Genomic DNA, 25,330 nt, shown 5'->3' with positions numbered 1-25,330 from the left:
AAAATTTCTAGTCATTTCAGATACACTAAATTAAATTGAACTGTTTACTTCCGAGAAGTATATAATACATAAACTTTGTAGAAAGCCCCTGGTAATGTAGAGAATTAAAAGTAGACTAAGTATACAACACTACTTGACAATGAAGAGATGAAATTTGAGATAATTTGAATGCTACACATTATATAATATTTTAAAATATATAGAGATAGTAAAACACAACTAGAATGATATATCTAGGTATAATAATTACTGGGGGATGATAACATAGTGGCAATAAACATATGTGATGAAGTGCAAAATAAACCCAGTGAGGAGCAGGGGTGTGGTGGGAACAATAAGGAAACACTGTATTAACATCCAGGGTCCCAGACTATTCAACATCTTACCAGAAGATATCAGAAACATGGCCGGAACAAGTGTAGAAGTCTTCAAGAGGAAATTGGACAACTAACTTCACCAGGTGTCAGATCAACCAGGCTGTGATGGATATGTGGGGCAACAGGCCTCCAGCAGCAACAGCCTGGTTGACTAGGCAAGCACCACACGAGCCTGGCCCATGGCCGAGCTCAGTATGGCATGAATGTTGAAATAGCAAAAATTAACAAGTGTTTTATAACAACATTTTTAAGCACCTAGAAAATTGGATACTTTTCCCATCTTCAGGTATAAAGTTCCATATTTTTGGGCCTGTTATTTGCACTGAGTATCTGAAAAGGTTGAGTCTAACACGTCATCTATCAAAAGGATACTCATTTCTTGCATTATGTCAAAGTACAGTAGGGCCCCACTTATATGGCAGGTTAGGTTGCAGGCTACTGCCGGAAAGTAGACATTGCCAGAAAGCAGAACGCCATTTTTCCCAAATATAAAAGCATATAAATGCCAGATAACAAGTTTACATTAACATATATTATGTTAGCAATAGAACTAGGCATTAAAAAACAATAAGAAGTAAAATACACACACACAGTACACTCATTATTTACCTCAAAATATTTGTAGTCTTAATGTAGGGCAAAAGGTTAGTAGTATTTATTGTAAAAGTCAGGTGTGGGAGGTATGGTAGACCTCCTGGCCACCCCACCCACACATAATATACTACAATGATGCCTAAAGCTCCCTAGAGTGATAAAATGCATATACAGTACACTCATTACTTACCTTAAAATATTTGTAATCTTAATGTAAGGTAAGAGGTGAAAAGTATTTATTTGTAGTAAGTCGTGTGGGAGGTATGGCATCCTGCCTGGCCACCCCACCCACTACGACAATTAACCCTTAAACTGTTCAAATGTAGATCTACATTCATGTGCGTAGCGCTCTGACCTTGATTCTCCCCATTTGAAAGCATGTAAAAAAAAAAAACGTAGATCTACGTTCAGGGCCTGCTGCACGTCAATGTACTATATCTACGTTTGGACAGTTTAAGGGTTAAAGCTCCCTAGAGCAATAAAATGCATATACAGTACACTCATTACTTACCTTAAAATATCTGTAGTCTTAATGTAGGATGAGAGGCGAATAAACGATATAAAAATGAATAAATGAGAGAGAGAACAAGTAAATGAGAGAGGACAGAGCCGGAGATTATGTAAACAGACAAACATGGCAGGTGGGCTGATACACGTTCATTTCCATATTTGTAAAGCTTTTATCATAATACAAACACTTTACATTGTGTACCAGTTGTCTCCACAGTGGTACAGTAGAATAAAGAAAGACCAACACTTCCATTCTCATGTAATTTTTAGAAGGAATGATGCTCTGACAAATTATTATTATTATTACATATTATTATTACAAGTTATTATTATTATAATCATAATAAAACAGAAGCACTAAACCCACAAAAGTTGTGAATACACCTACCATCCGACTTACGACCGAGTTCGGTTCCGAGAAACCGGTCGTAAGTTGAAATGGTCGTAAGTCGAACTTTACTACTGAATATCAACAAAACATTTTTGTAATGACTTTATTTTATTGTTTTTATGTTTTACTTTACTTTTTATGCTGTTAGTACTGTATTTTATATTGTAAGGTTTAGGATAAACACTGTGTACAACACAAATAGTTGTTTATTTCCCAGAAATTTGGCATAAAAAACACGGTCGTAAGTCGAGCAGGTCGTAAGTCGGATGGTAGGTGTACCTATAGATAGAGTGAAGGCATACGAAATGAATAAATTTCTAGTTAAGTTACTGGTGTTTGACTAGAGAAAACGTAATTCTTCCAACTCCCACGAATCGCTTAGTAAACAAATCTCATATTTATGTCAATTTTTATACTGTTGGTGTATGTATCATGTTTATATGTTACACAGCATGCGTATTATATAATTTTGAAAAAAATATCATAGATGGATTAACCCTTAAACGGTCCAAACGCATATATACGTTCACTCGCGTAGCGCCCCAAATTTTTTGAGGAAAAAAAAATCTTTTCTTTTAAAAGGAAAAAAGAGCATATGGTACCCAGGCATCCCCAATTATTTTAATATGAAACACAGTGAGTGCACACACCCATTCTCTCATGTCTAGGTGACTCAGGCTTATTATGGCAATGTTGAATGAATGACAAAGAAAACGTATATATATGTTTGGGGCGCTACTCACGTGAGCGTATATGTTTGGACCGTTTAAGGGTTAACCCTTTCAGGGTTTCGGCCATACTAGTAAGGCTTACGCGCCAGGGTTTTTGACGTACTAGTACACCTAAATTCTAGCGCCCTCTAATCTAGTGAGAAAGCTGGTAGGCCTGCATATGAAAGAATGGGTCTATGTGGTCAGTGTGCGCAGTATAAAAAAGATCCTGCAGCACACAGTGCGTAATGAGAAAAAAAAACTTTGACCGTATTTTTGGAATAAAACAGCGACTTTGCACTGTATTTTCGTATGGTATTTATTGTTGTATTCTAGTTTTCCTTGTCTCATTTTAGAGAATGGAAGACATATTACAGAAATTGAGATGATTTTGACTGGTTTTACAAAGAAAAGTAACTTGAAATTGAGCTCAAAGTATCAGAAATGTTTGATTTTTACCAAAGTTCAAAAGTAAACAAATCATGCTATGAGTCCAATACACGTCAACTGGTGAGTCTAATATTGTTTCACAAGTGCGCTGATATTATTTATACCATTTCTACACCAATGCAGTAGTCTGCATAACAGTAAATCTTCTACTTTTTTGTGAGAATAAAAATTCAAAGTGGAAAGCAAAAGAATGTAAGAGGAGCATGGGGATGTGACTAATGAACAGAGGAAATGTTATTTTAGTGCCAAGAATGTCTTTCTTGTTTATTCTGGACCCTATTCAGAAATTGGCATCTTTTGAAATTTGTGTGAAATTGGCAAAATTGCTAAATTCTGACCACTGTATTGGATAGTTGAAATCGGTAAATGGGTGGTTTCTTGTACTCCTTCGATAGAAAAAATGGAGTTCTAGCAAAATAGTTATGATTTTTGTCGACAAGTACACTGGAATTGGCCGAAAATAGGGCTCAAAATGGGCAAAATCGCCGATGCGTAAACATCGTCAAGACCGCTAACTTCGCGAGAGCATAATTCCGTAAGTTTTCCATCAAATTTCATACTTTTGGTGTCATTATGATCGGGAAAATATTCTCTATCTTTTCATAAAAAATATTTTTTTTTTTTTTAAATTTGGCCGACCCTGAGAACAAGTCTCTGAGAGGGCCTGTCGACCCTGAAAGGGTTAATGGAAATGTCTATATTAATGTACTATACGACATTTAATGTACCCAAGAGATTATTATATGGCGTCGAGTAGAGAAACTCTTAGTGATTTTAATGTGCACCTGCATGCCAGCACAGTGTGTAAGTATATTTAGGTACAGGTACACATAAGTATAATTATCAGAGTAATATAAAATATGCAATAACTTTGAAACACTTGAAGTTTTGGAAAATTTCCAGAAATAATAGATATGTGCTCATAGAGAATGTAAACAAACCTAGTGGGGTGTGCCATATTTGAAAGACCGCTCGCCATATAGCAAATTTTGGTCATAATTTGAAATCGCCGTATTAGCAGAATGTCGTAAGGCAAAATCCCATAAAGCGAGGCCCTATTGTATTGTGTGTAGCTCTCCAAGAAGAATTTGAGTGCTGGGTTAATATTTGTGTTGAGTATCATGTATATAAATTATACATAGTAATAGGTGAAGGTGTTTTGTGTTGAATACAGTAGACAGTCATTTAACACGGTAGTTATGTTCTGGAAAATGGTGTGTTAGGTAAAACCATATTAGATGAACTGAAGAACTTATGGTTAACCCTTTGACTGTTTCCGACGTATAAATACGTCTTACGAGCCAATGTTTCTGACGTATTTATACTCACAAATTCTAGCGGCTTCAAATCGAGCGCCAAAGGCCTGATAGGCCTACACGGGAGAGAATGGGTCTCAGTGGTCGGTGTGCACCCTGTGAAAAAAATCTGGGACCTAGCGGTGCATTGTGGGAACGCCATGTTGTCAGTCCATTTTCACCATGCCTCTCGGTAAGAAGTTCCTCACTCCTCGGCGGATTGGAGGTCTTTTGTTCCCAAGTGATAGCTCTAACAGCGATGAAAGTGTCAGTGACAGTGAATTCAAGGGTTTTCAAGTGAGTGTTACCGAAAAAAGTGCCCAGGATAACGTAAATAGTGACGAAAACCCAGATGACCCACAACCTTCGACCTCTGGTGCTGTGCCGGCTTGTTCACGTTCACGTTCGCCTGTACCAGGACGAAAGAGGAAACTATTTGGTCATGTACAACACCCTGATGATAGCAGTGATAGTGATAGTGATAGTGATTTCAAAGTCATTGAAAGCAGTTCTAGTGACAGTGAGAGTGAATATTCCCCAGTGAAGCGCCAGTATGTACGACGTAGCATGCGGTCTGGTAGTGTTTCATATGTTGTTCCAAGGGGAAGGAGAAACTCTGGGAGCACATCCCGTGGCCCAACACCACGACCTGATAGTGAAGATGACGATATTGTAACGATGGGTAAGAATGGTGACAGTGAGGGAGGAGGCAGTGGTGGTGACAGTGAGGGTGGCACGGCCCATGTGGCACCATCACCGGGCCATGCTACTAGCCACGCGGCTGACTCAGCAGAACAACCAGCCTCACCCTACCCCACACTGCCACAACCTGCACCACCACAACCTGCACAGCCACAACCACAGCCACAACCACGGTACAATATCCAGACCCCACCAGCAGACCGCATCTGGGATTGGCAGGACGGTGACGAGTTTGTTCCCAGTCCCCATGACTTTGATGAAACACAAAGTGGAATAAAGCCATCTTGTCCACTTGGGAACAATGCCAGTGAACTGGACTGCTTTGAGTTATTCTTCGATGAACCCCTGATGGACATCATTGTCAGGGAAACCAACACATACTGTGAATACACCATGGCAAATACAATTCTCTCACCAAAATCACGGCTACACAAGTGGAAGGAGACAACTGTGGCAGAGATGCACCTGTTTTTTGCCACAATAATGCTTATGCCACATGTGTATAAGCACACTGTCACCACATACTGGACAACAGATCGCCTGATTTCAACTCCAGGTTTTAGTGACATTATAGGTGTCAATCGTTTCCTGATACTGTTGCGTATGTTACACTTTTCAGACAAAACCAGGCCTGACAGAAGCGACAGGTTATATAAGATAAGAAATGTGTTTATGTACCTGAAACAAAAGTGCTGCATGTATTTTTATCCCTTCAGGAAGCTTGTTATTGATGAGTCCTTGATTTTATTCAAAGGAAGACTCTCATTCAAGCAATATATACCAAGCAAGAGGAAACGCTTTGGTATAAAGCTATTTGTACTGTGTGATTGCAGAAGTGGTCTTGTTTTAGATATTATTGTGTACACTGGCAGTAATACTTTGAGAGATACCATGAAGTTATTGGGTATCTCTGGTGATGTGGTTCGAACAATGATGGAACCATATCTTGGTAAGGGGCATATGTTATTTACTGATAACTGGTACACAAGCCCCTTACTCAGTGATTTCTTGCGAGTGAACTTGACAGACGTGTGTGGCACAGTGCGTGGTAATCGCAAACATATGCCAAGGTTCGACGCTGGCACTCGCAGAGGTGAGGTGCAAGCCTTTGCTGCCAGTGACATCATGGCATTTCGGTGGCATGACAAACGTGATGTCACATTGTTGACATCAGTTCACACAAACGAAATGGTACCCAGTGGCAGGGACAACAGAGAGACCAATGAACCCATTCTAAAGCCTGCAGCTGTCATGGACTACAACCTCAATATGCGCTTAGTGGACAAATGTGACATGCAGATTGGGTTTGCAGACTGTGTACGCAAGAGTTATAAGTGGTATATCAAACTTTTTTTCCATCTTGTTGATATCTCTATGCTAAATGCTTATAACATATACAAGTTGAAGACCAACAAAACACCAAAATATGGTGAATTTTGCCTGTCAGTAATCAGACAAATAATTGCAAAGTACAAAGGAGCAACTCCTGCAATAGACCAGCGCCCACAGATGTCATCTCGTATGAGGCCTGGTGATCACTACCCCATACAACTGCCTCCTACTACTGCCAAGAAAAATGCTCAGAAGAGGTGTTATGTATGTATGCATACCACAAAACGCCCACAAACACGCAGAGACACTCGTTTTATGTGTGAGGAGTGTGAAGTGCCCCTCTGCATATACCCATGTTTCAAAGAGTTCCACAAGCTGCAGCAGTTCTAGGAACGTGTTTAGTGACTGTACATATGTATATATATTATGGAACAATAGTAATAAACATTGTTTTGTATTGTTTGTTTGTGTAAACAAAGTGTATACACAAACTAATAGTGATAAAGTTTGTTCTGTTATTGTGTTGTAAATAATGAGTGTATATTTGAACAATGCACCTTACATTGGTCTCACAGGCCACATAAGTTACCTGGAAAAGAAAAATATTGAAAAATGCAAGAAACCTTTGAATTAGAGTAAATAAAAGAATACCGGGTGGGCGGCAGTCGCCGCTGTTGCCATACACACGTCAATTTCTGCAAACTTTGCGGCTCTATATCTCGGTAAGTACTGATGGCAAAAAATTTTTTTTAGGCTTAAAACACTAGTAAAAATATTCCTAACATTTTCATAAGAAAAAATAATTTTTTTTTTTCGAATATTTGGCGACATAGAATGACAGTTTCAGAGAGGGCCCTGAAACAGTCAAAGGGTTAAAATAGGGTTACATTCCTGGGAGCCCCAAAAAAGCCAAACAACTTTTTTTTAGGCTTCCACATCTTACAAATGCAAAAGTGAATATGTAATTGTAGGTCATTGTTGCAATGTATTATGGTTAAGACTATAAATGTAACAGAAATAATAGTATTTCTTAGCTTAAATTGTGGGTGCTGGTGTTTGTGGATGATTGTGAAGAGAGTGGAGAGTTATGTTGTGGCCCTACTGGGCTGAGGTGGATGGTAAAGGTTCTGGTACTGAAGTTGATGGTTGTACTGGAGTGTCTAACTTAAAGTCATTCAGTAAGTCAGTCAGTCACACAAATTCATGTTTACCTCTTTTTATGTGTACAAAGTAACACTTCATTACGGTTATCTCTTGTCTAATATCTTTGCTTTCTTCATTAATTCTAAGACTTAAATGCTTATACCTTCTCTTGCCACTTTCAGCAACATTGATATGCCTACTGGGTGTCCTGACTGCTTGGCAGATACAAGATATAGTAATTAAAAGATCAAAACACAATTCACAAACACAGCTAGCTAGTAGCACAGAAGGACTGGACTGGACACACATGAAGTACGAATGCTGGGATGGTGTCAGGGGACAGCAGGAGGTCTCCCGGGGTGATCCACAACAAGGCGGCCACCTGAGGAAAAGGGATTTTTTTTCCCTTCCCACAAACTGAATAGTGTTAAATTAATTTTACGACGTGTTACATAACATTGTGCTGCAATTCTTCAGTCATGCTATACCCAAATCACGCCAAATGAACTTGTGTTAAATGACGGTCTACTGTATATTTAAATTTGTGAATAGCTGGTGTATGTTGTTTAGAACATGATGTTTACGCATTGGCGATTTCGACAACTTTGAGCCCTATTTTCGGCGAATTCCAATGTACCAGTCGACAAAAATCTTAACTATTTCGCTAGAACTCCATTTTTTTTTATTTAATGAGTACAAGAAACTATCCATTTATCGATATCAACTATCCAATAAAGTGGTCAGATATTGGCAATTTTGCCAATTTCACACAAATTTTGAAAGATGCCAATTTCCAAATAGGGTCCAGAATAAACAAGACAGACATTCCTGGCACTAAAATAACATTTCCTCTGTTCATCAGTCACGTCCCCAGGCCTCTGTTATATTTCTTTTGCTTTCCACTTTGAATTTTTATTCTCACCAAAAAATAGAAGACTTACTGTTATGCAGACTACTGCATTAGTGTAGAAATGGTGTAGAAATGGTATAAATAATATCAGCGCACTTGTGAAAGAATATTAGACTCGCCAGTTGACGTGTATTGGATGCGTGGAATGATTTGTTTACTTTTGAACTTTGACAAAAATCGAACATTTCTGCTACTTAGACTCAATTTCAAGGTACTTTTCATTGTGAAACCAATCAAAATCATCTCAGTTTCCATAATATGTTTTCCATTCTATGAAATGAGACCAGGAAAACTAGAATACAACCATAAATAGCATATGAAAACACAATGCAAAGTCGCTGTTTTAAACCAAAAACACGGTCGGAGTTTTTTTTCTCATTATGCACTGTGCTGCAGGAATTTTTTTTATGCTGCGCACACTGATCACACAGACCCATTCTTTCATATGTAGGCCTACCAGCTTTCTTTCTCTAGATTTGAAGGCGCTAGAATTTATGCGTACTAGTACGGCACTAACCCTGGTGTGCGCTACTTGCTGCTTAAGTCATTCCAATTTCTTTTTCTCCATTTATTGTATTAACCTGCTTACTTTTAGCCCTAGCCATGGTTCCAATGAATAAAAGAAATATTTCTCATTATGTAAAGCACCTACACAGTACATTATCCATTAAAGATAAGGTGGCTTTGAAGCCACTGTCGGTTGTCATGAACTCAGTCTCATGAAGCAGGAGAATATGCTTTATTATTATGCTAATAACAACACTACAGCTTATTTGCCTATCATAATTGATCAAAAATGACATAATAAACAATATAAATAACATAAAACATGTTAAATACTCCAGAATAAATAATATTTGGCATAACACCGAGTAGTTCGACGGAGGTATGAAGAGGATATGGTATACAAATACCATTCTCCTATCCTGGCTTATATTAGAGAAAACAGAGTGTAGCACAGGGCTAACTGTGATATACACTCGTACTGCATCATAAACATGAAACAAAAGTTATTTTCTCTAACAAGTCATAAGTTTGCCTATGATACTCCAATATAGAAACTATGTATTGTGCCAAAACAAAAGCATTCACATTGCTAAACTCACAAACTAGTATTTGTCACTTAGTATTTAGTCAACTTACTCCACAATTTGTTATAAGAATTAATGTAAGTTTGCCCGAAATGCCTAGCCATGCTAGGTGTTCAAGTGGCCCCCTCTGTAATTAGTATTTTACTACATGAAAACCACACAATAACCAAAATCTGTAAACCCCGCATTGTTATCCTTATAGAGAATAAACTTTGATATATAGATTATCACACATAGCAGCGTATGTGTAGAGAACCTAGGATAACCCAAAAAAGTCAACGAGGCTTATTTTTAGTGCCTGGCTTGGGTTAGCCATATATGATTTTTGGTAAATATTCGATTCCCAGCCAGAGTAGAAACATTAGGCATGTTTCTTTACACCTGTTGTCTATGTTTACCCATCAGTAAATGGGTACCTGGGTGTTAGCAGACTAGTGTGGGTGTTATCCTAGGACACTGACCTAATTTTCTTGAAATACTCAGCATAACAAGTGGCTTTCTATTTTATTTTCACAGTAGTATGTCACCGATGTCAGCTAGGCCTGTATGCCTTGTACATGTACGTGTTGAGTACATGACTGTTGAGTAGACTTCAGGATGTACATGTTTATAGAGGGGCCACAGATATATCAGATCACATTTTAGTTGTAGCTACACTGAGAGTAAAAGGTAGATGGGATACAAGGAGAATAGAAGCATCAGGGAAGAGAGAGGTGAATGTTTACAAACTAAAAGACGAGGCAGTTAGGGAAAGATATAAAAAGCTTTTGGAGGATAGATGGGCTAATGAGAGCATAGGCAATGGGGTCGAAGAGGTATGGGGTAGGTTTAAAAATGTAGTGTTAGAGTGTTCAGCAGAAGTTTGTGGTTACAGGAAAGTGGGTGCGGGAGGGAAGAGGAGCGATTGGTGGAATGATGATGTAAAGAGAGTAGTAAGGGAGAAAAAGTTAGCATATGAGAAGTTTTTACAAAGTAGAAGTGATGCAAGGAGAGAAGAGTATAAGGAGAAAAAGAGAGAGGTTAAGAGAGTGGGGAAGCAATGTAAAAAGAGAGCAAATGAGAGAGTGGGTGAGATGTTATCAACAAATTTTGTTGAAAATAAGAAAAAAGTTTTGGAGTGAGATTAACAAGTTAAGGAAGCCTAGAGAACAAATGGATATGTCAGTTAAAAATAGGAGAGGGGAGTTATTAAATGAAGAGTTGGAGGTATTGGGAAGATGGAGGGAATATTTTGAGGAATTGTTAAATGTTGATGAAGATGGGGAGGCTGTGATTTCGTGTATAGGGCAAGGAGGAATAACATCTTGTAGGAGTGAGGAAGAGCCAGTTGTGAGTGTGGGGGAAGTTCGTGAGGCGGTAGGTAAAATGAAAGGGGGTAAGGCAGCCGGGATTGATGGGATAAAGATAGAAATGTTAAAAGCAGGTGGGGATATAGTTTTGGAGTGGTTGGTGCAATTATTTAATAAATGTATGGAAGAGGGTAAGGTACCTAGGGATTGGCAGAGAGCATGCATAGTTCCTTTGTATAAAGGCAAAGGGGATAAAAGAGAGTGCAAAAATTATAGGGGGATAAGTCTGTTGAGTGTACCTGGTAAAGTGTATGGTAGAGTTATTATTGAAAGAATTAAGAGTAAGACGGAGAAGAGGATAGCAGATGAACAAGGAGACTTTAGGAAAGGTAGGGGGTGTGTGGACCAGGTGTTTACAGTGAAACATATAAGTGAACAGTATTTAGATAAGGCTAAAGAGATCTTTGTGGCATTTATGGATTTGGAAAAGGCGTATGACAGGGTGGATAGGGGGGCAATGTGGCAGATGTTGCAAGTGTATGGTGTAGGAGGTAGGTTACTGAAAGCAGTGAAGAGTTTTTACGAGGATAGTGAGGCTCAAGTTATAGTATGTAGGAAAGAGGGAAATTTTTTCCCAGTAAAAGTAGGCCTTAGACAAGGATGTGTGATGTCACCGCGGTTGTTTAATATATTTATAGATGGGGTTGTAAGAGAAGTAAATGCGAGGGTCTTGGCAAGAGGCGTGGAGTTAAAAGATAAAGAATCACACATGAAGTGGGAGTTGTCACAGTTGCTCTTTGCTGATGACACTGTGCTCTTGGGAGATTCTGAAGAGAAGTTGCAGAGATTGGTGGATGAATTTGGTAGGGTGTGCAAAAGAAGAAAATTAAAGGTGAATACAGGAAAGAGTAAGGTTATGAGGATAACAAAAAGATTAGGTGATGAAAGATTGAATATCAGATTGGAGGGAGAGAGTATGGAGGAGGTGAATGTATTCAGATATTTGGGAGTGGACGTGTCAGCGGATGGGTCTATGAAAGATGAGGTGAATCATAGAATTGATGAGGGGAAAAGAGTGAGTGGTGCACTTAGGAGTCTGTGGAGACAAAGAACTTTGTCCTTGGAGGCAAAGAGGGGAATGTATGAGAGTATAGTTTTATCAACACTCTTATATGGGTGTGAAGCATGGGTGATGAATGTTGCAGCGAGGAGAAGGCTGGAGGCAGTGGAGATGTCATGTCTGAGGGCAATGTGTGGTGTGAATATAATGCAGAGAATTCGTAGTTTGGAAGTTAGGAGGAGGTGCGGGATTACCAAAACTGTTGTCCAGAGGGCTGAGGAAGGGTTGTTGAGGTGGTTCGGACATGTAGAGAGAATGGAGCGAAACAGAATGACTTCAAGAGTGTATCAGTCTGTGGTGGAAGGAAGGCGGGGTAGGGGTCGGCCTAGGAAAGGTTGGAGAGAGGGGGTAAAGGAGGTTTTGTGTGCGAGGGGCTTGGACTTCCAGCAGGCATGCATGAGCGTGTTTGATAGGAGTGAATGGAGACAAATGGTTTTTAATACTTGACGTGCTGTTGGAGTGTGAGCAAAGTAACATTTATGAAGGGGTTCAGGGAAACCGGCAGGCCGGACTTGAGTCCTGGAGATGGGAAGTACAGTGCCTGCACTCTGAAGGAGGGGTGTTAATGTTGCAGTTTAAAAACTGTAGTGTAAAGCACCCTTCTGGCAAGACAGTGATGGAGTGAATGATGGTGAAAGTTTTTCTTTTTCGGGCCACCCTGCCTTGGTGGGAATCGGCCAGTGTGATAATAAAAAAAATAAATAGTGGGTTGCGGAACATTGACTCGTACTGTTCTTTTGGGATTTCACTCATTTCCTGTTCATCGTCAGTATACGAATCTCCACTCAATAATGGTCCAGTTCTACAGGTAGTTCTTAGCTTGGATTTTGCATAGGAATAAAAATATTTTGGGTTTCTTGCAATATCCTGTATGGCCCTTTGTTCCTTTTGTACTTCTTCTGTTAGGTATGACATCCAAAGTTTTTGCTCTAACTCAGTGATCTTTTGGCTAAAACAATCTTTCCTCTGTTGCAGCATATTTGTGTTTTTAAGCAATTCAGTAACCCATTTTCTTCTTCTGTACCATCTCCTATATCTGATCTTCTGGGTTTTCTCAATGGTACTTGCTTCATACATACCTTGTATACGTACTTCTATATTCAGCTTCTCTAGGCACTGGTTGGGATTTAGGGTGCTTATGTATGATTCCCAGGATATGTCTGATAGCTCTTGGTTTATTTTTTCCCAGTCAATTCTATGGATGTTAAAATAAAACTTATTGAACATCCCATCTCTAACATTAGTGATGCCGTTCCATAACCCTGAGTTAACCCTTAAACTGGTATAAACCTTGGTAATAAATACCGACAAGTTGGTTTAGAAAGACACGTAAGCAAACACTATAACATATTTATTAGAAAACGTTTCGGTCCTGGGACCTTGATCGCTTCTAACATACAGAGGTAGAAAGACATTATATATATAGGCGGAGAGTGAGATGTGACGCACGTGACCTGAGGAATGTCATAAGAACATAAGAATGGAGGAACACTGTAGAAGGCCTACTGGCCCATGCGAGGCAGGTCCTTATCAAAACAACCTCTACCTATGATGAGGACGGGTAGACGATGAAATCATGTGACTCCTGTGTTGTTGGGTTGGTGCTGCTTAAGTATCATGTATGCCAATGCTTTTGAAATTTTGTAGTTTCCAGTGTTGCGTTCTATAGTGTCGGTGACGGTGATTAGTGAGGCTTCTAGGCACCGTCGGCGTCTGAGGTCTGGTTCGGTGAGAACGAGTTGTGCCTCGTTCCAGTTCATCAAATGCCCCGTGGAGTCTCTGTGGAGGACACAGGCGTACCTTACATCGTCTCTGTTAGAGGCATTTCGATGCTCATTCAGGCGGACTGCAAGATCTCTGCCTGTCTCGCCTACATATTTCTTGGGACAGAACCCACAAGGGATAGTGTAGACGCCTCTCCGCCTATATATATAATGTCTTTCTACCTCTGTATGTTAGAAGTGATCAAGGTCCCAGGACCGAAACGTTTTCTAATAAATATGTTATAGTGTTTGCTTATGTGTCTTTCTAAACCAACCCTTAAACTGTCCAAACATAGATCTGCGTTCACCTGCGTGGCACTCCGAATATTTTGAAAAATAAAAAAAAAAGTTTTTTGTTTTCAAATTAAAGAGGGCAATTTTGTGTGTGGTATAAGACCAAAAAAAAAATTTTTTTAGGACCAGTACTTACCGAGATATAAGACCGTGAAGTTGCCTCTGAATGCTCACCTGACGGCAACATCCAGTCCTGCCGCTTGCAGAAGTGTTGCCAATTTACCTTTTTTGTCGTTTTTATTTTAGCTTATATAATTTTTATGTTCCGATAATTACAACTTATAATAGTTCTTGTGATTTCATAGCCAATTTTTGTTCTGACACTAATATTAGGTACTGAAATAGTACTCAAATTGTAACAATCACACTGACAGGTGAACATTTTCACCTGCCCTGGTCATATACTATTGTCTAGAAATATATACAAAGTATTTATAGGTCCCAGCAATGTTTTAGACATGCTAGAATATGAGCCTCCTTAAAGAATGGTGTTATGACAAGGGTCAGATAAGTGACAATTGATGAGTGTGCCCTGCTGGAGGGAACCTTGCCTTTACATATTTTTACTATTGCACACAAACATGTCTTTGTATGTCTGTGTCAGTATATCTGTCTGCCTGACTGTGTCTGTCTATCTGTACATTTATCTATCTGTATATCTATCTGTACATCTATCTGTCAGTCTATCTGTACATCTGTCTATCTGTCTGCCTAGCTCTGCTTATCTGTCTGTCCAGTTCAGCTTATCTGTCTTTCTGTCTTGTGTGTGTGCCTGGAGCATAATATGAACTCCTTGAATAATGGTGTTATGACAAGCATCAGATAACAAGTGACATTTGATGAATATGCGCTGCTGGAGGGGGAACCTTGCCTTTATATGTTTTTACTCTTGCACACAAACATGTCTCTGTATGTTTGTCTGTTAGTCTATCTGTACATCTATCTGTCTGTCTGCCTAGCTCTGCTTATCTGTCTGTCTAGTTCTGCCTATCTGTCTTTCTGTCTGCCTATGTGTCTGTCTTCCCATCTGCTTGTCTCTGTCTCAGGAACCGGCTAGTAAACCTGTTGGTTTGTGGTGTATGTGCCACTCCCTGATTGCTGAGCAAGTGACACTGCTATTATTTGCATCATGTTTATTTATGTCTTATGTCTACAAACACTGTACAGCACCTAGCCTGGAATTTTTGGGTTATCCTAGGTAATTTACATTATGTATAATTGTCTTTATGAGTACATGTGAGAGACAGACATATAGACAGAGATACAAATAGACAGTGATATAAACAGACAAGATATAGACAGACAGAGATACAAATAGAGAGAGATAGAGATAGACAGAGATATAGACAGATACAGACAGACAGCCAAAGCCAGCCAGCCGAATACATAAGAAAGAAGGAACACTGCAGCAGGCCTACTTGCCCATGCAAAGCAGGTCCATGTCACCCCCAGGTTTAGACCAATGACCCACCTAGTCAGGTCACATCCACTGAAAGAAGGAGCACAACATCTGACCCAGTAGCACAAGCTAGTCAGGTCCAACTCACACTCACCCACACCCGCTCATGCATTTATCTAACCTATTTTTACTTTCCTCTTAAAATGTGAGTGTTAATATGACATGACATCAGTGAATCACTGGTGTTTGCCACGCTATTTGCTCTAGCTGGCGCTCAATTGAACTGGTGCTCTCACAAGGTACTAAGTGGTCCTCGATTTTTTCATAGTGTGCACACTGAGTTCAGACCCATTCTTTCATGTCTAGGTGACTCAGGCCTATCGCACCAAATTTGAAGGAATGAAAAATAAAACGTTGATCTACAGTCAGAGCCCACCGCAAGTGAACATATACATGTATCTATGTTCACAAACACAATGAGTAACTGTATGTTGCTACCAACAGTAACAAAACCTACAAGAGTTACAGAGACTAGTGTTTCCCTACTTGACCACATCTGGACCAACACCATATCCCCTTTAAAATCAGGCATAATTACAGATAATACCACAGACCACTACCCTACTTTTCTCATAACAACTCTTGGTAAATTACCCCAAGACACTACTAAAGTCACCTTCAGACTTCACAATGAGGCAGCCATTAATAACTTCAGAACAGCAGTAGCAAACATTGACTGGCACACTGAGCTAGAAATCTATACAGATATTGATGAATGCATTAATAATTTTCTAAAAAAGACCCAATACCTCTATAACAAGCACTGCCCTAAAAAAACTAAACAGATGACAGCTAAGAGACTGAACAGTCCCTGGTTAACACCCACCATTCTCAAATCCATAAATACAAAACACCAATATGAAAAACAGTACAGAATGGGTCACATAACCAGAGACCAAACAAAACGTTACTCGTCAATCCTAACCAGCCTGATAAGAAGGGCAAAAAAATTGTATTATGAGAACAGATTATCCAACTTACGAGGTGATATAAAAAAGACCTGGAAAACCCTATCAGAAATTCTAGGAACAAAAAAGATATCACGAAATAGCGAAATAAAATTAGCAAAATCAGATGAACCCCAACTCCCACCAACAGAAACAGCAAACAGACTCAATGACTTCTTCTCCACTATAGGACAAAACCTTGCCAATAAAATCCCAAACTCAGATACCCCACCAAATGACTACCTCTCTGGCAACTACCCAAACACACTGTTCCTAGCTCCGACTAACCCATACGAAGTCTCCCTTATTATCAACACGCTAAAAAACAAGGCAGGAGATTTAAATACCTTACCACCCTTTATATACAAAAAAGTGTCACAAGTGCTATCACCAATCATTGCAACACTCTTTAACAAATCCATTGAATCCTCCACCTTCCCTACAGTACTCAAAATAGCAAGGGTCACCCCGATCCACAAAGGAGGAGACCAAACAGAGTTGAATAACTATAGGCCAATATCCAACTTACACCCTCTCTCAAAAATCTTCGAAAAATTAATTCATAAACGAATCTACTCCTACCTTATCTCCCAAAACATACTCAACCCCTGCCAATTTGGATTCAGGCCAAATAAAAATACTAATGATGCTATTATACACATGCTAGAACATATATACACTGCAATAGAGAAAAAAGAAGTCCCACTGGGGATCTTCATTGACTTACGTAAAGCTTTTGATACAGTTAACCATGACTTGCTCCACGTAAAATTGTCACACTATGGTATAAGAGGGCACTCCCTCAACTACCTCAAGTCATACCTCAGCAACAGAAGCCAATATGTGTATGCAAATGGGGCAAACTCTTCTGCACAACCAATTACAGTTGGTGTCCCACAGGGAAGTGTCCTTGGCCCTCTTCTCTTTCTCCTATACATAAATGACCTACCAAATGCTTCGCAATTACTCAAACCCACACTATTTGCAGATGACACTACATACGTCTTCTCCCACCCGAGCCCAGTCACGCTAGCCAATACTGTAAATACCGAATTACAGAAAATATCTACCTGGATGAGGACTAACAAACTTACACTAAACATTGACAAAACCTACTTCATTCAGTTTGGTAACAGAGCTACAGATGTCCCTCTTAACATAATGATAAACGGATCACCTATCACAAAGCTAACAGAGGGAAAATTCTTAGGAATCCACCTTGATAATAGACTCAAATTTCATACACATATACAACAAATTTCTAAGAAAATTTCCAAGACTGTAGGCATACTATCGAAGATACGGTACTATGCTCCACAGTCAGCCCTCCTGGCCCTATATCACTCTCTTATTTACCCCTATCTCACCTATGGAATTTGTGCATGGGGCTCAACAACAAGTAACCATCTCAGACCACTAATTACCCAACAAAAGGCTGCAGTTAGAATGATAACAAATTCTCACTATAGGCAGCACACTCCACCAATATTCAATACACTAAACCTACTCACCATACAAAACATCCATACTTATTACTGCACCTATTACATACATAGAACACTTAACTCTGATATTAACCCTCCCCTCAAACATCTCCTTGCCAACCTCAACAGAACACATGACCATAACACAAGGCACAGATCACTCTTTGATGTTCCTCGTGTCCATCTCACACTATGCAAAAACTCAATGCACATAAAAGGCCCTAAAATCTGGAACTCATTACCTGTAAATATAAAAGAAACACTACCTGTTTATAAATTCAAGTCTCTTCTCAAAGATCACTTACTCACCCAAAACCAAATAAATACTGAATAACTGAACCTTATAAATTGTATATCTTAAATGTTTCTCACAATTATATCACATAAATGTTAAACCTAAAACCCAATCTAACTTTATTATTTTTTAAATACACTACCTAACAGAATACTCCATTCTACTGAATGTACAACAATGCATACAACCATATGACCTGTCTTCGTAATACTCACTTGTGCTTTATAGTAATCTGTTTACATTAAAGTTTTATCACTGATGTCATCATTGCTTAGTTCATCTTAAGTTAATTTTAAGCCAGCCCGTAATGCTATGCATAGTATAAGTGGCTTTGGCATGCTGCTCTTATCTGTATTTTTTGTACCTCTGTATGTGTGCTCAAATTTTTAAATAAATAAATAAATAAATAAATAAATAAATTCCTTCAAATTTGGTGCGACAGTTTAAGGATTAATACTTGTGGACAGTTTAAGGATTAATACTTGTTTGAACTTCTATGATGTTGTGATCAGAGAATATTGTTTTTGTAACTGTTATGTCTCTGATTAGTTCCTCGTTGCTTGTGAATATCAAATCCAGGGTATTTTCATTTCTAGTGGGATCAATTATCTGTTGGTTCAGTGAGTACTTTTCACAAAGCCTCAACGGTTCCCTGGTATGTGCCTGTTGAGCCAGGGTGCTTCCCAGAGATATTTCTGGTATAACATTGCAGTGCATCATCTTCCATTTAACATGAGGGAGATTAAAATCTCCAAAGAGTAAAATATTTGGTGTGGGATTTTCTAGCCTATCCAGATAGCCATCTATCTTAACTGATTTGTGAATTTCTCAGCAGTTGCTGATTGTGGTTTATACAAAGTAGACCGTCATTTAGAATGAGTTTATTTGGCACGATTCGGGTATAGCCCGGTCGCCCGTGGTGGGTTACACCATTGAGTCAATGGGAGAGACCTACCGCCATTCCCCCGCCACCCTCCCAGCCTTCAGTTCGGTTCATACGCGTGTAGGACGATGATACTCAGGAACCTCAGAGTGTTTATTTACATACATTGTACATATCTTCATTGCCATTTGTTAAATCTGCCAAGGAATCATGGCACCCAGTAAGCACACAAGTGTTGCTGAAAGTGACAAGAAAAGGTTTAAGTGTTCAAGTCTAGGAATTATGAAGAAAATCGAGATATTAGATAAGCTTAGGAGTGGCTCACATGTGGTGGATATAGGGAGGGCCTATGGCCTTAATGAAGCATCAGTTCATACAAAAAGAACGAGGCGAATATACGAGCTTGACTGAATGACTTACTGACTTGAATGACTGACTTACTGACTTAACTAATTTACTGACTTACTGACTTGACTGAAGACTTATTGACTTGACTGAATGATGTACTGACTTGACTGAATGACTTACTAACTTCATTGACTTACTGACTTGACTAACTTACTGAATGACTTAAAGTTAGATTTTTTCAATGAAGAGGACCTTGAAACGGTGTCTAGAGCAGCTGATGCCTTACTGTTAATTGTATAATGTACTGTAGGGTAAAATAGAACAGGAAACCACTACAGAATTTATGCACACTCCAGTACAACTATCAACTTCAGTACCAGAACCTCTACCATCCACCTCAGCCCAGTAGGACCACAACATAACTCTCCACTCTCTCCACAATCATCCACGAACACCAGCATCCACAATTTAAGGTAAGAAATACTATTAGTTCTGTTGCATTTGTAATCTTAAGCAGTAAAAACAACATAATACATCACAATAATGAACTACAATTACATATTCACTTTTATTTTGTAAGATCTGTTGAACTAAAAAAAAGTTGTTTGGCTTTTTGGGGCTCCCAGGAATGTAACCCTATACAGTGGACCCCCGCATACCATTGGCATCACATAACGTTAAATCCACATACTGATACATTTTATCTCTAAGATTTTGCCTCGCATACCGCTAAAAAACCCGCTCAACACTATTCGTCCGAGACGCGTCTATGTGAGGCCTCATGTTCCGCCGGTGGCATTGTTTACAAGCCAGCCTGCGCGGTAACATCCAAGCATACAATCGGAACATTTTGTATTATTACAGCGTTTTTGGTGATTTTATCTGCAAAATAAGTGACCATGGGCCCCAAGAAAGCTTCTAGTGCCAACCCTGTGGTAAAAAGGGTGAGAAATATTATCGAAATACTGTGGTACCATGGTCAACTGCTGCTGCTGTAGCACTGTCAGCTGCTGCTGCTGCTGCTGTAGCACCGTCAGCTGCTGCTGCTGCTGTACCACCGTCAGCTGCTGCTGCTGCTGTAGTACCGTCTGCTGCTGCTGTAGCACCATCTGCTGCTGCTGTAGCACTGTCAGCTGCTGCTGTAGCACTGTCAGCTGCTGCTGTAGCACTGTCAGCTGCTGCTGCTGCACTGTCAGCTGCTGCTGCTGCTGTACCACCGTCAGCTGCTGCTGCTGCTGTAGTACCGTCTGCTGCTGCTGTAGCATCATCTGCTGCTGCTGTAGCACTGTCAGCTGCTGCTGTAGCACTGTCAGCTGCTGCTGCTGTAGCACTGTCAGCTGGTGCTGCTGCTGTAGCACCGTCAGCTGCTGCTGCTGCTGCTGTACCACCGTCAGCTTCTGCTGCTGCTGTAGTACCGTCTGCTGCTGCTGTAGCATCGTCTGCTGCTGCTGTAGCACTGTCAGCTGCTGCTGCTGCTGCTGCTGCTGCTGCTGCTGTAGCACCGTTGTTGGTGTGGCTTATTGAGAATACCAAGAAACAATTAACCCCAGAGGGTTAGCCACCCAGGATAACCCAAAAAAAGTCAGTGTCATCGAAGACTGTCTAACTTATTTCCATTGGGGTCCTTTATCTTGTCTCCCAGGATGCAACCCACACCAGTCGACTAACACCCAAGTGAACAGGGAAAAACGCCTGGAACTAGTGCTCATATTGGTGAATTTAAAGCCAGCAAAGGTTGGTTTGAGAGATTTAAGAATCGTAGTGGCATACACAGTGTGATAAAGCCTGTTCTGGAAGAAAATGCCAAACAGGGCCTACAGTACTCAGGAGGAAAAGGCACTCCCAGGACACAGTGTCTCATCAGTCATTGCTGCATCTTCAATAAAGGTAAGTGTCATTTATTCTTCATTTAGTAGAGTAGTACATGCACAATATATATTGTGCATGTACTACTCTACTATTGTGCATGTATCCTTCTCTTTGTGTGTAGGAAAATGTATATTTCATGTTGTAAAAAATTTTTTTTTCATACTTTTGGGTGTCTTGCATGGATTAATTTGATTTCCATTATTTCTTATGGGGAAAATTCATTCACATAAAGATAATTTCGCATAACAATGAGCTCTCAGGAACGGATTAATATCGTCATGCGGGGGTCCACTGTATTTCCCCTAAGTTCTTCAGCTCATCTAACACGATTTTACCTAACACAGCATTTTCAGGAACGTAACTACCGTGTTAACCCCTTCAGGGTCCAAGGCCCAAATCTGAAGTGGTGCCCCAGTGTCCAAGAATTTTCAAAAAAAAATTTTTTTATTTTTTCTTATGAAATGGTAGAGAATCTTTTTGTGAAGGTAATAAAACAAAAAGTACGAAATTTGATGGAAAATTGACGAAATTATGCTCTCGCGAATTTTGATGTGTCAGCGATATTTACGAATCGGCGATTTTGCCGAATTTGACTCCCATTTTAGGCCAATTACATTATTCCAGTCAACCAAATTCTTAGCTATTTCACTAGTATTACTTCTATTCTATCGATTGAGCACAAGAAATCGCCAAGTCAACTGTTTCAACTACTAATTAAAGTGATCGGAAATTGTTAATTTGGCCAATTTAACACAAAGTTCAAAATATTCCAATTTCAAAATAGGGTCCAGAATAAACAATGTAGGTATTCCTGGAACTAAATTAACATTTCCTCTGTTCATTAGTTACGTTTTGAGGCTTTACAAATAAATTCCATTTTGATTTTTTATTCACATAATGAATTTTTATTCACACCAAAAAATAGAAGATTTACTGTTATGCAATACTGTAATAATTGTATAAATATCATCACCATATTTGTGAATGCATATTAGACCCACCAGCTGGCGTGTATTAGACGTGTGAGGTCGTTTGCGTACTCTTGAATATCGGCAAAAATTTAATATTTCTGCTACTTTGAGCTCCGTTTCAAGCCATTTCCAATGCTAAACCCTATCAAAATTATCTCTATTTCTGTAATATGTCTTCCATTCTATCAAATGAGACCAAGAAATCGCAAATAGAACTATAAAAAACATACGAAAAAACACTGCAAAGTCGCTGTTTTAATCGAAAAATCATGATTTCAGTTTTTTCTCTCATTATACACAGCGTGCTGCAGGAACTGTTTTATGTGGTGCACACATACCACATAGATGTATTCTCTCATATCTAGGCCCAAATGTACCACTCACAGTTTATCAGAGTGAGCTGAGCTCACGACGTAGATCTACGGCTTGGACCCTGAACGTAAAGCCGTAGATCTACGGGACAGACCCTCAAAGGGTTAAATGACGGTCTAATGTACTAGGATAATTACCAAATTCCTTTTTATAACTTCAATGCCTAGGATTTCTACTATATCATTCGTAGAGTTCAGCACTTCTGTGCAACAGAAAATATCTTTTACATAGAGTCCTAGTCCTCCCTGTGACCTATTAATTCTATCACATCTATACATGTTACAGTTTTCTATCTTTATCTCTCCGTCCAAAATATCCCTTGTGTATGTTTCTATAAATGCCCCAAACATGGCATTTGCTTCTGACAAGAGCCCATTGACATAACTAACTTCTTCGCTTTTATTTGATTTCAGACCCTGAATATTTGCAAATATGAAGCAGAAATTACCATTTGGAATGTTTTGTTTTGCTGTGTGCTTTGTTAGCACCACTGGTGATGTACTACCTGGTATGGCCTCTGGTGCACAACCCCTGGTTTCTCCAGTACTGACTTTGTATTTGATTGTGTATTTGGCCCTTATGGGCTGATGCCTGGTTTGGTATGTCCCATTTTGCTGCCTATCTGTCCCATCTCTTGCATTTCCCCTCATCTCTTTCTTTGGTCTGATCATTTTTCTTTATGTCTAAAAAATATTGCTGTTCATTTTCCTTTTCTCTGCTTTCTCTGTAGCACCGCATTCCTTTTACATGATGGTCTGGGCAGTTCAGGTCATAACATTCTCTGAACTGTGTTGAAGCTTTGAACATTACTGGGTGGAAATACCTGTACTCTTAGTCAAAGTGACACTTTCCCTTTCTCAACATGTTCGCACATTTTCTTTTGTGTTTATTCCAGCAAGCTCTGCCATATAGGCACATACCTTTTGAGTAATATCTGCAAATGCTTTGACTACCTATATTTACTGATTTTGTGTCTTTCCCAAGTTCTGCCACCTGATCTGAATTTTCTTTTCTTGTTTTCTTTCATCTATGAGTATTTCTTCCTTTTTTTCATTTTTGTGAGCTCCTGCTCTAGCTTTCTCGTCCTCCTTTACCCTTTTCTCTATGTTATGTACCCATGTTTTGTTCTTTTTCAACCTGCTCTGAATGACATTCTCCACTCTTATTTCAACTCCTTGGTTTTTACCTTTATTTGCACTTTACCCCTTTTCTTGTTCCTTACCCCTTGTTTTCCACTCTTTGTATATACACTGTATCTGGCAAGTTCCTTAGGAACTTTCTTAAGCTTTCTAGGTTTTCACTTTTCAGTACCTCTCTTATGCCTGACCAGCTTTCATCTCACTGGGGCAAATTCAGAATTGTCTTTCTTGTTTTATTTCATTTCTCATGGTTGAATTAAGCTTTATACATGGGGTTGTAGGTACTAGGAAATGGTCGAGGAAATATCAAAAACCTTGATAATAACCCATATGCAACATTTATGCAATACCCTTTCAATTTTGATACCACTGGTAGTGTCATCCTGCCAGAATGTCCTATAACTTATGCCCTAAGTAAAGAGAAACAATTCCAGAACATGCGTATTACGTGTTCAGCAGGCCGGCTGGCTGGCTGGTAAAATTGACTTTGGCTGTCTCTATCTTCGTCTCAGCCTGAATCTGTCTCAGTCTGTAAGTGTCTCAGACTGTATCTACTTCTGTCTCTGTATGTATCTGTCTGTATCTATTTCTTTCTGCATCTATTTCTTTCTGCATCTATTTCTTTCTGCATCTATTTCTTTCCGCATCTATCTCTGTCTGCATCTATCTCTGTCTGTATCTATCTCTGTCTGCATCTATCTTTGTCTGTATCTATCTCTGTCTGCATCTATCTTTGTCTGTATCTATCTCTGTCTATATCTCACAGGTACACGTAAGTACAGTCATTATACACAGTGTAAATTACCTAGGATAACACAAAAAACCCAGGCAAAGTGCTATACTGTGCTTGCAGATATAAGGCAGAATAAGCATGACTGGCAAGTAATACGAATTCCCACTTGTTCAGGAATCAGACGTGACTACTCTGCATCATGTGTAATACCTGACGGTTCATGAGCAGCTCTCTCTGAGGCAAAGTAAGAGACAAGCAGAGAGACAGGCAGACAGATAAACAGATAAGCAGTGACAGAGATAACAGAAACAGAGCTAGACAGACATGTTTATGTGCAAGTGAAAACAAATAAAGCCAAGGTTCACTGGAGCAGTGCATGGTCATCAGTATCAGAGTGCTGCACTGTCAATAGTGGAGTGACACTTGTCTTACACCGTGCTTCATGGAGTTTCATATATACTCCAACATGTCTAAAACATTGCAGGGACCTATAAATACCAAGGCAGGTGAAAATGTTCACCTGTCAGTGTGTTTGAGACTACAGTATTTGATTACTATTTCAGCACCTAATATCAGTGTCAGAAAAAGGATTGGCTATAAAATCACAAGAACTACTATAAATTGTAATTATCAGAACAAAAATTATATAAATTAAAAAACGAGAAAAAGGTATATTGGCAACATTTCTGTAAGCAACAGGGCTCCATGTTGCCGTCAGGTGAGCATCCAGTGCCAACTTTGTGGTCTTATATCTCGGTAAGCACTGGCCCTAAAATTTTTGTTTTGGTTTCATTACACACAGAAAATTGCCCTCTTATTAAAAAAGAAAATATATTCAGAGCACTAATAGTGATAATGT

The 25,330-nt window shown here is 39.3% G+C and overlaps 1 protein-coding gene across 5 annotated transcripts in view; it reads right to left on the bottom strand.

Annotated features, from left to right (window-relative positions):
• LOC128687663 (eukaryotic translation initiation factor 2-alpha kinase 1-like) overlaps positions 1-25,330 on the bottom strand; it is a 337,432-nt gene that overhangs the window by 166,957 nt on the left and 145,145 nt on the right. The gene's annotated exons all lie outside the window — the stretch shown is intronic.

Source organism: Cherax quadricarinatus, chromosome 2 (assembly GCF_038502225.1).
Source record: "Cherax quadricarinatus isolate ZL_2023a chromosome 2, ASM3850222v1, whole genome shotgun sequence".
In the NCBI taxonomy this organism is placed as follows: domain Eukaryota; kingdom Metazoa; phylum Arthropoda; class Malacostraca; order Decapoda; family Parastacidae; genus Cherax; species Cherax quadricarinatus.
This window is presented reverse-complemented; position numbering and strand designations above follow the sequence as displayed.